Source organism: Phoenix dactylifera, chromosome 9 (assembly GCF_009389715.1).
Source record: "Phoenix dactylifera cultivar Barhee BC4 chromosome 9, palm_55x_up_171113_PBpolish2nd_filt_p, whole genome shotgun sequence".
Taxonomy (NCBI): domain Eukaryota; kingdom Viridiplantae; phylum Streptophyta; class Magnoliopsida; order Arecales; family Arecaceae; genus Phoenix; species Phoenix dactylifera.
The window spans coordinates 9009630-9025571 of NC_052400.1; the positions used below are offsets into that span (position 1 = coordinate 9009630).

Below are 15942 nucleotides of genomic sequence, written 5' to 3' on the forward strand. Positions count from 1 at the left end.
GAATTTGGTAAAAGTACACCTCAAAGTATATAACTAGCTTTTAAGATTGACAGTAGCAATGATGAAAGTTGGAACCAACTTAAATGAAGGTCAGAGTGAAAAGAGTTAGATTTTAAATCTAATAATAGGGGATCCGGCACTAGAAGCAATCCGATAACATATAGCTTGTCGTTGAAGAATACCTGCCAACAGAAGAATTTGATGGAAAAAACTCATAATCAGAACAATCTAATAGCATAAAAGCCACTCCCAAATCCCAATTAGTTCTAGTCTAACCTACTTAAATTGATGGCGACTATTTAACCATCTAAAGTATTTTGACAGCAAGACAATGTCATCCCAAAGAAGTAGCATTCAACTCTGACCAGAACTAGAAAGCTGAAAAATCTCAAGCCACCCAACTCGAACCAATCAACAACAAACTAGATACTACCCAAAAAAATCCAATGGTAGATCTGTTTCAGAATGATTTTGTTCTAGAATCGCCCTTAAGGCAAGATTACTTGTTTTAATAACTTTGGACTTATTTCAGGTTTTAGTTAAGCACTAAGGGCACTCGCTCATCCTTATATAAGAGGCCTTAGAATCTGTAAAAACCCTCTTATATCCTCAGATTGTCATATCAGAAGTTAGCAAAAGTTTCTCTGTATACATTAATTGGTGGTTGCTCTTAGAAGAAAACATAATTTCTAACAGTGTGGATTCTCCACAGCTTTGATAGATTTATAACACCTTGGCATATTTTGGGGAACAAAGGTGGTGAGCTTTGTGGATTCCGATAGGCAGCATCACCTTTAGTATTGTGCAGTCAATTTGGGTGATGGGAGGACCCTTCAGTAGCAGTTAGGCTATTGGTTGTCCATATATAGTCTTTAGTTAGTTAGTTAGTTAGTTATCTTTACGTCTCTGGTTTTCTAAAATTCAATTACTTCATTTATTATCTAGAGTTAGCTTAGTTTCTCCTTAACTAGTCTAAGTTTTTTTCTTTTATCACTTTGGAGCTTGTTTTAAAACTCCAAACCTACATCAAGCAATCTTGTAGAGTCCTTAAGCTAGGAACAAATAAATAAAATTAATGTGGAGTCTGATTTCAAGAATTTGTAAATAATATAAGTTTATTCTATTTATAGAAATCCATAAAGGTTAATCCATCCATCAATGTGTAAAAAACACATCTTAACCAGAAGTTGTGATCATTGAGTATTAGATCGATTGGTATTGCCCATTACATCTTAGACAAGAGGTTTGGGTTCGTTTCCGAAGAGGTGCGCGCACTCATTTCATTTCCATTTGAAATGTCTTGGTGCCCAATTAGCCTAAATTATTGCCTAGGTGGGGTTGGTTGGACTTAGGGACCAAGTGGCTCTAGGCGTTCTATATATCAAAGTAAATGAAAAAAAAAAGATAAAAAGAAAACCAAAAGTCATGCACATGATAATTTGATGAAATTTAGTACCACATAAACATGTTAAAATATAGCACAACCAATATGAGAATTTATATCCAACAATATCCTGATCATCATTTGTCTGAAATTAATATGGATCGGTAGCCTACTACCTAACACTAATAATTTCCCTTAGAAAAAATGTCTGACTGTAGTAAAAAGGATATATGGATGCTTGCAAAAAAAAGAGAAAGTATTAATCAATGATTAAATTATAATTTTTAATATCATATGATATTTAAATTACAATATTTTATAATATAATAAATTTATATCTCTAATTTACCATACTAATGGTCATCATTTAATGATCATGGGCATCCATGAATATGTTGGTCATGAATGCCAACTAAAATGCAACTAGCTTGTCGCCCTCTTGTCCACTTCCTTGATAGGTAAGTAATTTTGAGATACTTGCGGAACTTTTAGTGCAAACAATGCAAATCTCCAAGTGCAAGCAATGCAAATATCCATTATTAAGTAGGTTGCCTCAAATAGTTAATTTTGAGATACTTGTTGACTTTTTGTAACGCAAGTGATGCACATCTCAAGATGCCTAGTGTATTCCTTAAGCAAGTTATCTAAAACTACCAAAGTACAAGAAATACATGAGAAAACACAAATAAGAAGACTGAAAAAAATGCTTTGGGAAAAATTATGAAGAAGAAGAAATCGAGAAGAGCTCGACAACCCAAAAAGCCAAAACACGCAAACGCATAACCTAAAAACCTACATGTAGAAAAGGTTAGAAAGACCTAAAGAACAACCCAAACCCAAAATATAATATGAAACATCGAAAAGTTACGAGAACTATTAGGTTATATAGCCAAGAGACCATCCACTTAAGGTAATGATCCATGGGTCGCTCTAGCTTGACAATTGAAAAAGAATGCCTATCCTCATTTGTCAATTCTGCATGAGTCTAGGAGCCTCTCTAAAGAATGAGGCTATTAAATGTTTTTTTCTAGTATAACTAATGAATCTATAGTTCTCATTTAATCATAATTGACTATTAAAAGTTTTAGCTAAGTTTAATGAATTTGCATGTTATGAGCTACTTCTTGATGCTTCATTTTATGCAATGATCTTAAAAAAATAAAGAAAAACATTGTTGGCAAACACTGATGCAAGTAGAGCAATGTTGATCCCTTTTTTTTTAGAGAATAACTTTTTAGTTTCTACCAAATACTAATCATTTTATAAAATTATGGAATAAAAATTACCTATGTTAAGCACTTAAAATAACACCTCCCATGGTTTGAACAAGGACGCTCTTCCTAAAATAAAAGAGGTGCACCCATTAAATCAAAGCCTATTTACTAGAAAGATACTACCTATATATTATGAACTAGGACTTATTGCAGTGGTCATGCTCATCTCCCTAGCAACTGGAGGTTGTAGGTTTAAATATAGAATGTCACACCCCCAAATACTAGGACCTAAGTAATGCCTCCCTCACTTTATCAATTTTATTTTTTTTTAATGCATAATGTTGCAAAGTATTTTTTGGGCTTGACTTGTTATATTAAAGGTTCTTCGAAACTAAGCCAACTCAAGTTGAGCTTAGTAATGAACCTTGAAGTTCTGTTAATTTTCTAGTATCACAAGCTGGCAATGGCTGCTAATCAACTTATCAAGCTGAACATGGATTCGAGCCAGAGATTGTTTAGCTTGGTTCATCACATGTAAGCCAAATCAAAGTGCAAGGCCCAAGCTTAGCTCGTTTTTTGAGTGACTTCAAGCTCAACTTGTTAACCAACAAAACTATAGGGATCTAGAATCTCACTCAAAAAATTAGTCAGACTAAATACACACTAACACAGGCTTGCAAAACAGTATGAAATGAACTTATTAAAAGCTTGAGCAATCCATAAACATTTAGGGGTGCATACTTTAAGCCACATCAAATGTTGGACTTCCATGCCTAGTTTGTTCAAACGTTGGTCTTGAGGTGAAAACATTACTTTTGGAACTTATTTCAGTTAATTACCCTTCTTAGTAAGTTGGGCCCAAAATGCTCGAATTGGCACCTTATGTACGTTTCCCTTTTTCGTTTTAGATGTTTAGTTATTTGGTAGCCTTGTCAAGCCATCTTAAAAGATGTAAGGTTACGTGCAAGAATATCTTGGTTTAAGCCGGCAGCTATGCTGCAACTATTCATGTCATTTAAAGCTTTTAGAGTCAGAGGCGTACATGCATGAAGCTGGTTGTACCATCAATGTGTTCTAACTCCTTGGTTAATGATAAACCTCACTAGCCGGGAGAGAAAGAGGGGTGACGGCAATGTCGGTGATCAAATTTTTATTTTTTTTTATATAATAGTTGCTTACACTATTTTAGCATAAATATGGTTAATAGAATCAAAAAAATAGTGTTGAATTATTAGAAGAGTTTTTTTTTTTTTTTTTCCGGCAAGAGCGATTCAATCAGGCAGCAGCTTTATTTATCTCTTAAAATACTGACTAAACCTTTTTACCGTACAATTGTACCATCGATTTGTCATTGCAGTCGCTCTCCGTCGCTGCTATATAATCCAACGGTTCAGCTTCCGAGCCTCGTTAAAAGCGTGGTATTTTCGATATTTTTAATAAGTTCAGTCGTGTTTTCATAACTAGACGTTCCATCGGTCCTATCGCCCGAGGTTATGTAGTCCGGAAAAGAGAGAGAGAGAGAGAGAGCGAGAGTCGTCCGACAAAGGGGGAGAGGCAGCATCAGCCGTGGCACGACTCTCGCGGCGGCGGCGGCGGCATGCTGAAGGGGTGCGCGCGGTAGGGCCGATCCAGGTCGCGAGGCGGCGGGCCGGCGGCGGTCCAATGCCGGTGGCTCGGCGCTGTCCGCGGGGGGCGGAGGCGGTTGGCGGCGGCAGCGTTGCGGTGCTCCCGGGCGGAGACGGCGGCGGTGACGGGCCTATCTGCTGCGGCGGCGGAGGGCGCGGGAGGGGCTGGCGGAGAGTCTTCGGCTGGGGAGGCTGGTGGAGGACGGCCTGTCATACAAGGAGAGCTTCATCGTGAGGTGCTACGAGGTGGGGATCAACAAGACCGCCACCGTCGAGACTATTGCCAATCTCCTCCAGGTTCTCTTAAAAAACCCACCTTAATTCGATTTCTCCTTCTTTTTGGATCTTTGGACATTTCCATTCTTTCTCCTTTCAGGTGTTTCTGAACGCAATTCGAATGGTTTCTGAATATATTTTGTTTGGATATTGTTTCGTTTCTCTTATATTCCTTCAGTCTTAGATTTATTTTATTGTTAAATTTGTGAAAGCGAGTTTTGATTGTGGATTTTCATATTCAGAGGATTTGTCCCAATTGTTTGGTAAAACAATGGACGTTGCAAACAGCAACGGATTGTGTTTATTGACAAGATTTCTTTTTTTCTTGCGCGCGACCCACACCCCCCCCCCCCCCACCACCACCACCACCACCAAACAATGTTTATGGATTGGAAAGTTCATCTGTTAATCAAATGAGCCTCTTGTGAGTTCGATTATTTCGATAGCTCGAGTTTATCTATTGACTCTTGGGTTTATAAACATTGTTCCTTTACATTAATAACATCCATTTGCCTTGCTAATTTGGCAGTTCTTTTTGTTTTCTCTTTCACTAATATCTTTATTTATTTCTTTGTTACTTTTTACAAACTGACTTATCCTATCGAAAATACTGTCCAAGATCAAACTACTCATTGCTTGTTTATAAAAAAAATAAGATTTAACATATAGGTTACTGGTGGTGCTTCCTAATCATCTCCGTTCACACTTGTTTTTGCTGGTGCCATGGTGTAGGAAGTTGGGTGCAACCATGCACAGAGTCTTGGGTTTTCTACTGATGGGTTTGCCACCACCCTCACCATGAGGAAACTTCAACCTCATATGGGTGACTTCCGCATGCACATTGAAATATACAAGTATCCTGCTTGGTGAGTGCACAAATTTGTGGAGTATCATTTCTAATTTCCAAGCATTCAATGTATTTTCACGGTGCAGGGGTGATGTTGTTGAGATTGAAACATGGTGCCAAGGGGAAGGAAGAATTGGCACCAGGCGTGATTGGGTTATCAAGGATTTGGCTACTGGTGAAGTTATTGGCAGAGCCACCAGGTTTTTTCTTAGCTTTATTTACTATTACTCTTCATTTCTGTCACCAACAAAAATTAAAATAGCGGATGCTGTATATTTAGTTATGATTGTTTACATAGTATGCTCTCTTTCCACCTATTAACAACAGGAGTTTCATTCATGTTACTCGTAAAATGTGTTAGGGATGAGTCTTCTCTACTGATCAAATATTTTAGAATCATTATTCATTTCAATGAGATAAGTTGAGACCTTAAAACAGTTTGATTAGCACTGTTAAGGACATGGCAGGGTTAAATTATTGTTTCTATTTAATTTTCGAAGAGTCTTCATTTAACATCAATACCAAGGTGGTTAAAAGTTCTGTTTGTGCTGGAAACAAGGACTTTTTCAGAAGGAGGTTGCCCTCATTTCTTGGAAAGAAAAAGTGGAAAGGGGGTTAATCTGAGAGAGCACCTATGAATTGAAAAGAATCAGTTCAATAGACCATGACAAAATTCAGAACCTTGAAATGGAATATGCAGTGAAATATTAAGATTGACAAGAAGGTTGATAGATACGGCCTTGTCTGGACATAATCAGGGAAAAAAGTGGTGTTTGAGCTGCTGTAGATATTTATTGATATCTGTACATATCTAATATCCTGAAATGTTATCATTCTTCTTTTTAAATTTCATTGTTATGGAGTTTTTTCTCCGCAAGAGATTTGCCTGCTCAGTTTGGTTCTCTGTAAATCTGTACAGCAAGTGGGTAATGATGAACCAAGATACTAGGAAGCTTCAGCGAGTAAGTGATGAAGTGAGGGAAGAATATCTTGTCTTCTGCCCGAGAACTCCTAGGTATGCTGCTATATGATGTTTGCCTTCCTTCTTTTTATTTAATTAATGTAACATTTGTTTCGGTATACAGGAAATGCAATAATCCATTTTACTTGCTCCAAAATATTACCCTTTTAAATTAAATTAGAGTAACAAAAGAAGATGATAATTGTAGGAGGAACTAGTTTATGGCTGCATCTTACCTAGTTATCCTCAGATTTTTTCATTTGAGGTGCTCTAGAACTATGCTTGAATGTTAATTAAATTGCTTTCTTTCATTAGCTATATTGTCTTTGTGAACCTTGTGATACTTGTAGGAAAAATAATTTTATGGTAGTTTACTATTGTTTACTTTCAGATCATGCCATTTTCATTGTGAGTACAAAGACTACTGGGATAGCTTCATCTGAGTCCTATTGTTATTTGCATTTGCTTCTTTTCATCTCTGAAAACAAACGACAAATGATGCATGGTAATAGAACATATGACTGTCTAGTGTGCCAATGCAGATTAGCATTTCCAGAGGAGGATAATGGCAGCTTGAAGAAAATTCCTAACTGAAGAGCCTGCAGAACATTCACGACTAGAACTTGTTGTAAGTTATTTGCCTAATTTAAGCTTTAACTTCCTCTATGCTTAGATAGCTTAATGAATTTTCCATAAAACTTCCCTAAACATTGTTCCTTTTGGAAATCTACAGCCCAGGAGAGCTGATTTGGACATGAACCAACATGTAAACAATGTCACTTATATTGGATGGGTCCTTGAAGTAAGTAGAATTACAAAATATCTATTGTGTTTGGTAATTTATTGCTATCAATAAGTTTAAGACTCAGATAATTCATATGTTTCCAAGTATTGGTTTGATATGTGACTTTGTCTTGGTTCTTTTGCCCACTTACTTTCAGTTCATCTGCAATTCTTTAGCTAATGAATTTATTTTATATAACAGAGCATGCCTCAAGAAATTATCGACACCCATGAACTCCAGACAATCACCCTGGATTACAGGAGAGAATGCCAGCATATGACATGGTTGATTCTCTCACTAGTCTGGAATTGGTAGATGATTATAGCACTAATGGGTCTGCTACCGGAAAGCAACACAAGAAAGACCACCATCACTTTTTGCATTTCTTGAGATTGTCCAGCACTGGACTTGAAATAAATCGGGGTCGCACTGAGTGGAGGAAGCTAGTTCGATGAGATTTTGTGTTAGAGGGTAGTTCTTTGTTCTCCCTCTCCTGTCTCTGCTCTTTAGAATGCATGTATTATGCTGTGATTTCACTGTTATTTCTTCTATTTGCCGATCATGTAATGTTACTTGTAAGCGCTCAGATTTTGCAGCAATTTGCATGGTCAATTGGATGGTGAGCTATTTTTATGTGAGAGACATATATACAACTTTCATTTGCTTAACCTGATAGTGTGATTTATGTCTGCTAATTAAGTGGTGTCACAATGAGTTTCTTGAGAGGTAGGATTTAGGAGCACTTTCAAGTCTCAAATCAGTACCTAAATAAGCTTCAGCATGCTATCATTGTGCAGAACAATGCTTTTCTATTTCCTCCATCTTCTTCTTTTAAGAAAAGAAAGATTTGCTATTCTCTTCACAGTGCTTGAAATTTTGATGAGCTTCTGCAATGCTCGAAAGACCTATCTAACTGATACATAAAAGGCTAAATATGCAATGTGGTGCTTTCCTACAGATTTTGTTCTATTTGTTTTATGACATTTCACTCTTTGGTTTCATTGGAATTGTATATCATATTTTAACTTTTGACGAACAAAATTTGAGCATCCATAGGAGTCATGATTATGTGCAAGTATTGCTTAGGACAGTTTATGTTCACAATTCTGCAAGAGAAACTTTTCTATTCAATTATGTACATAACTGGTCTTTCTACAAACAGCCGTTATCGATTTACAATTTTCACTTTTGTTCTTTTCTATGTTCATACATATGTGCTAGCTGGGATGCACCAACTACTAAATTTCAGTAGCGGTGACGGATTTTGTGTCATGATCTTTTGGATTGGAAAACTTTTTGGAGCCTTTACCATGTTAGGTTTGTTTCATAATTTAGTTTCTCTTCAGACCTTGAAGTCTGGTTTGCTGCATTTCATCTAATGCAGCATTATCAGTTTGCCCTAGTAAGCTAATAGTGGCCTGCAGATGATGATGATAATGTGGATTGCTGTCCTTGCTGGTTCCTGATCCATCAGATGGGCATCCAATTGTAGGGGTCCAAACTAAGCTGAGCCGGGCAGAGTATCAAGCTGCTTGAGCCCGAAAAGCAGGGTGTAGATTGCTTAAGCTCAGCTCATATAAGCTTGCTTTGCCAATTCCTGATCCATCCGATGGACATCCAAATCTTATCATGATATCAAAGCTCTTGTGGTTCCACATCATGTAGACTGAAGAATTTTATAGTGCCTGCATACTCTTAGGCCAGCCATCTAAATGCTCAGATTTCTGGCAAAGATCTTAACATGATATCAGAGCTCACTGATGTTCTTACCTGCTGAAATCTCAATGCTCCTACTTACTAATCTATGTCCCCTTTTTCAGATAGCGTCTTAACATATATAGGTTTATGTATACAGTATGTTTTGAATTTGATAGTTTCAAGTGAAATTTATCTCGGTTCAATTTCATCCATCAATGCTTCATGTGATGTTCAAGTAAATGATGATATACAGACAGCATCACTTTGAGAGCAGAATTCTTGCTTTGTTTTTTGGGACTAAAGCAGGTATTTCATACAGTATGTGTACGAATACATCCAATAAAGTCAGAAAATAAAAAATTACGGAGTGTCCGGGTACCTCTCCCTCTCTGGCCCACATGATACTCTCAGAATGGTTGGCCACGTAGGCAGCCACTCAATCTAAAGTTTCATTAGCATCTCTAAATACATACTTGGTCTGATAGGCGAATTGGGATATTTAGGTATTGCCCTGACAGGGATGTTAGTTATCCGTTTGAAGTCCCTCTGAACATAGGTAGGAAGCAGTTGGAAGTGAAACAGGGGAGAGAGTCCAAGGAAGACCTTTGCCACAGTAGAAAGGACGAAGTAGCGAAACGAGGTACTGTTGAGGACCAGGGGAAAACTTTGAATCTGGTGCTGTACTGTCTCTTCTTCTGGGGCTGTAGCAGTGGTGTGCCAACCCTATTTATGATGTATCTATATTCATTTATTATACACAAACAAGAAAGTCCATTCAGATGGTAGATACTTTGGATGCAAGGCTCCGAAATAAATTTAGTAGGATGCTGCTGGTTAGCAGCATAGAATCTTGGATAGGGTAGCAAAACACCACTTATAAACTGAACTTAAAATAAATTATGCCTTGTCAATATCATGTTAAGTCTATTTTTTTGGGCATACAGTATTCTAAGTCTTCCTTGGAGTAGTCCTAGTCTTGCCTTTGTACTAATTTCACCCTAATAGATTGTATCCTTGATTTTAATTTATATTATTAATTATTATATAATTATTATAATAGATCATATTAATATTGCGATTATGTTATTAGCAGCATAAAATATTATTATTTTGTACTGCTATAGTAAATATGTAATACTGTAGGTATAATAATATTTAAATATAATTGATATATTATTATTAATTAATATTAATTATAAAAATATAATTTAATTATATTGTAATAATATTATATTTATTATATTAAATATGAACACAATATTATATAATATAACTATTATACTATATATAATAATATAGTAATATATCTATATTATATAATATTTTGTAAATATCATAATTTATTATGCTTAATATTTCATATTAGTTACAATAACTCTTTAATATTGATATTATGATATAATATCATTATATAAATTTTAATACATTTTATGGTATCATATATATACACCATCATATCACATGAAGACATAAAAGTAACATATTATTTTTAATATAATTTATAATATTATTACATAATATTAATGTGTTACTTAAAATATAGTATATTTAGTTTTGTTACATTCTTTTAAGTAATATTATCATTGCAATACTATAATATAATATTTGACATATAACAGCAAGGGTATTTGCTTTTTGAAAAAAATGAATAGATTATTTTAAATTTTAAATTTTCCAAAAATTGAGAAACCAAATAGCGATGTATGAATAATATATTAGCTTTTCTTTAATGTCATTTTTTATGCTTTTACCAGCCAAGCTATGTTGCTACGACAACACCGTTAGTTAGCACTTACACACAACATCATTGATACATGTATTGAAGGAAAAGATAAAGAAATTCATGCCGAATATGGTATGACTGGTATAACTTGAAAATGGATTTTTTTTTTAAATTTGGAAAGGGCTCATATGCAATAAGATATATAATTGGAGATTTTTTTTTCTTCTAAATACCCTTAACTCTCAAGTTCTCATAAAAGTGAGATTCAATCTCAGAATAATTGGTATTGGTACAACTGTGAAGGCTTTACTAGTTTGATTCGCAAACATCTTTTGATATCTTGTTCTAGCCACATCCCCTAATTACACAATCCTTGTGAAATTCAATTCCATTAGAAAACTATCAATAACCATTTAGTAGAAATCTACACCCTCTCTCAACAAAAAGAAAAAAAAAAAAAAACCAGAAAACTACACCCTCATGTGGTATTACTGATAATGAAAAGAATAATAGCCTTTTATGAACTTATATGGGATCTTTTCAAATAATAGGTTGGCCACCAAGGCAGTTATTAGCTGCCACAGTAAAGATAATGACAAAATAATATTATTTTATAAATACAATATTATTTTATTAAATAGATATTTTATATCTTGCTATTTATAAGTAGAATATTATTTTTATCAAATAGATATTTGAATCTAAAATTTTTTAATCGAAGAATTCAGGAGAAGTCAAATTGATGGACATCGTCCCTCCCACGGCAGTAGTCCACTGTGAGTAGACCACATGACGGAATCTGGTATTGGAATGACAAGAAGGCTTAGAAGGTGGCAAAATATCAGATTGGCTTGTACTAAATTAAAGCAACAACACTTGTGGCTCCTTTAAATTAATTGAAGGCATGAGCTTCCTGGCCGGTGGGGATTTATGGCAGGGTGATGTTCCACAGAACCCCTTACACTGTCTACATGGGTGTTCTTAAAGAACAGCTATTCTGTAGCCAGTAGCCATTTATTTCATCACAGGTATTCTTAAACAAGCTGGAGCTTGCTATTTTTCATCCAGTGAACATAGGCCTTCAGTCATGCAAATATCTATTCTAGTTCAAATAATATCATCATTTACCCATTGCATGTTAATTTCTGTTGAAGAGTCTGTCACAACTGTGCACCCCTCAATGTAGGAATTTTTCTTTGGCTTCTTGCGAAGAACAAGACATTAATGGAATACTGGCCCAGACTATGCATTGTATGAGCCTACATCAGAAATGACATACCATCTTTTCCTCTGCTGTGGACGCATTTGAAACACAATTAAGTCCAAAGGATGGCCAGGTCTCAAATTAGATACCTGTGGACTGTGTCAGTCTTCTTTACTCTTAGTTGGGTTACATGGTGGGAATGAAATGCTGCCACTCCACTCAGAAAGAGAAGCCGGCATTGCATTGCAGGTGCTAGTCATGGTAGTGCATCTGGCCATCTCGGGCCACTCAAGCTCGATTAAACAAGCTGATCTTGATCCAAATTGATATTTGTTTTTTTTTTTTGGTAAATTATATGCGTCGAATTGCAGTTCAGACTTATTACCCAAATGTGATCTAACCTTTAATTTTGTTATATGAAGTTGCTTGCCTAGCCTCTTCACTTTGGCCTTTTGACCTTTGCAAACATATTTCACCTTTGAATGGAATTTGTGTGGGGGACCATTTTGCTCAAAAATTATCTCAATTTTTTAAAAAAGCAATGCCAAAGGTCAGGTGAGGTGGCAATTGTGATGAGATCAATAGTAGAATTTGATTAAAGATATCCTATCCTATTGTGAAGGGCCGATCCAGGTTTGATCTACTTGATCGAGCCAGCCTGGGGCTTGGCCCATTGTTGGCCTATGCATGTTATGCGTGCGATTAGCAGCGGAAGACTCCCCGCTCTTCTCTGTTGACTTCGAGACAAAGCCAGAGCCCTAGGATTCTCTATATAAACAATCCCCTCCTTCTAATGTTCCTCCAATGATGATCATCGAGCCCCCTTTTCTCTCTTTTCTCCCTTTGAATTCTCGATTGTCTGTCTTTGCGTTCACTGAAACTCGGAGCTGAAAATGCCACTGAAGTTGAGATAAAGCCCTAGTCTTCCTCCTCTTTGTTTTCTTTCCCCTCCACGGCCCTAAACTACCTACCGTCGACCTCGATTTTGTCAGAAATCCATTAAGAAGAGAACCCTAAGACCACGACCGATCCTCAAAGAATAATGAATAGAAAAAAAACAACATGTCATAATAAATATTATTATTTTATATTTAATTTATTACTTAATTAAATATTATTTAATTAAAGTAGAACTTTGAGTTTATTCATTTTCCTATTTTTTTCTTTTGTTGTTTTTCGAACCACCACCACAGTCAGCGGTTCGTCGCTGAGGGGCCTGCCCCACCCTTGCAGCAGCCCCTGCTTGGAGCGGAACCCCTGTCACCAATGAGTATGCTGGGATCCGAGGATGACCGAGCAAGAACTCCTTTGTTCGCCTTATTTTTGGGCTGAATTCAACCTGTCGGCCGTCATCGGCCGGTTGATCTCCATTGCCGCCACCATCAAATGTTGCCACTTTGACGGACCACCATGATCATATTCACCGGGTCTACTCTTCTTCCTTCCTTGTTTCGTAAGAAAGATTAAAAAAGAAAAAAGAATGAGAGAACCATCCCTCCTCTTCTCATGTTTCTTCTCTATTCATTCTCTCATCTCCCTCTTTCCGTCCTAAACAGATCTATGGAACCTAGTGTAGTGTTCCCTGCATCTTTTCTGTGGATCCGAGATGATCTCTCCAAAGGAAACCTTGAACAACCATAGTGCCCGGGCCGCCTACAAGATCGATCACCCTAGCCTTACCGAGTGTCTCTAAAACCATTACTAATAACCTTGTTGAATGATTTTGGCCTCGATCGAGTCCGTGCCTTATGATTTGTTGAGCGAATTGATTAGACTTGACCCACCTAAAAGCATTGCACGCTCGATTAAGCCTTCTCTTATTACTTTTAATTCTATTAAAATCATCAAATAAAAATTAATTTTGCTTTTAATATGTTAAATAAGTTTACCAGATTTGCCTAGTGATGTTTAACAGCTAAGGCGAAAGAGGTAAATAGATCTTATATTTCTTATTATTTTTAAAATTATCATGTTTTTCATGCATAAGATTTTTTTGTGAAGATATCACATTTTTTCTTAAAATTATGCATCAACATATATATTACAAAAATTATGCTTTATTATGAAAAATAGTTCCATGAATGATTTTAATCAAAGTAGCTTTGTAATAAAATATGAATCTTATCATGCCATTTAGTATTTTTCATCTATTTATGTATATATTTTTTTAAAAAATAGAAGTATTCTAAAGGCTCTCAGATAGCTATGTATGACCCCTAAACTCGGAAAAGATCGATACCTAGAGCTAGCATCTATACAAAACACGACCCTACTAGTAGGTATAAAGTTGACATACAAAACATGAATTTTTATCGATTACAAAATATAGCTTTATCACAAGTCTAAAGTGTCCGTAACATGAATATCTGTGAGCAATGCTTTGAACTATGATGTGGCTAAATGGCAAAAAAATAATTTATAAATTTATTTACAATATAACTTGGAACTATGTTGCGAAAGATGGAGGGTTTGTTTATACATGATTTGCTTTATGACTTATTTTGATATATTGTACTATGAAATGCTTTATTTTTGTAATAATTATTAATTTTTTTAAAATGATGTATTGATGTAAAAAAACTTATACGTAATCTGGTAAGATAGTGTAAGATTTATTTATTGAGTTGTTTACTCATATATCTTTATTTTTTTCTTTCTTCAAACAAATAGTATTAGTAGGATCGAAGAATGATCCAAGTTTAGAGTTCGCACTAGCAAGCTTGGCTATTTATAGCAGAACTTTAGTTCTTTAGTTTGTTATGAATTTATATTTAGTAATTTTCTAAATATTGTAGATTATGGATATGGTATTTATATTTAGATTTAGATGCTATAAACTAGTGTTTATTTTGTTATTTAATAGATGGTAAAATTAGATTTTTTTTTATTATATTTTGTTTGAGATGTATTTGAAAGCTAAACGTAATAGTTGACTTCGTATTATTATCTGTTGTATCCCTCAATAGGATGATTGCATTAGGTCTCGGATTTAGGGCGTCACACTAATCATATCCTCTGATTATGTAAAATCCTTGTGAAATCTGATTTTAATGGACAACTATCAAAACTATTTAGCAGAAAGTATGTGGTCCTGCCGATATGTCAGGACAAGGTCTGAATAACATCATCGAGTATAAGTATTTTATACTTATTAAATTTTTTTCATCATTAAATTATAAATAAATAAATAAATAAATAAAAGCTTTCCTTAGTGAGTTCGTCTTAAGTCTCCAAATGCATTGGGCCGCTCCTGACTAAAGCCCCATTTGGGAGAGCTTTTGGAGGGCCAAAAAGTACCAAAAGCACTAGTATTTTTTGGCCCTTTAAAAGCACTTTTAGATAAAAAATGGTATTTGGTAAAATTTTTGGAAAGCTGTTTCAGTTTTTTCGAAAAGCTGAAAACAGCTTTTTGGCACAAGCTTCATTTTGAAGCTTTCCGAAAATGCTGTTTTGAGCTTTGCTGGAAAGTTCTATTTTTGACCAATATATATATATATATATATATATATATATATTATATATATATATATATATTATATATAGCTTTTGTAAATTGTTAACTTCACCGAAAGTTAGGTCAATACTTCTTTGAATTATTAAATCTGCTCATATATATTTCCCTTGACACTGCCCATGGACCTCTCAGGCGATTTACTCTTCCGACACCCTCCTCGAACGTATAGCTGAAAGCACTAAAAAAGTTAGTGTCTTTCCTTTATCTTAGAAATTCTTTGATTTGTTTGATGGTGATATGCTTCTATCTTCCATTTATAATGTTCTTGCACTTATTCTTGGATTTGGATGAGAATGCTTCTTGATTCGTGACAGACTGCATGGCCTGAGTGTAATCTTCTTCAAGTCGTCTAAGATTTATGTTGATGTTAATGGTCTCAAAATGTTGGCTGGGGATATCATTAGATTGTCTTCAGAGCATAGAGGAAGACAACATAGTCTAAAGTTGATGCAATTATTTAACAGCTTATTGCGAAGGAGGAACTAATCGATACACCATTTGGAAGCAAATGCTATACTTTGGATGAATAGGAATTACTTGTTATCGCTTAGATATGTTTCTTTTATCAAGGATTGGGAAGAGAAATATCCACAGGTGCTTTGTTATTTATTGGAAACACCAATCTTCTGATCACTAGCCGCTTTTGCTGGATATAGAGATCAAGTTTTAGAAGCCTACTTGTTTCAGTTTGCAAAGCTGTCATTAGAGTATG

General features: G+C 35.3%; 1 pseudogene; it reads left to right on the forward strand.

The window, feature by feature from the left end:
* Nucleotides 1-4180: 4180 nt before the first annotated feature.
* On the forward strand, nt 4181-7786 carry LOC120111867 (annotated as a pseudogene).
* The last annotated feature ends 8156 nt before the right edge of the window (nt 7787-15942 follow it).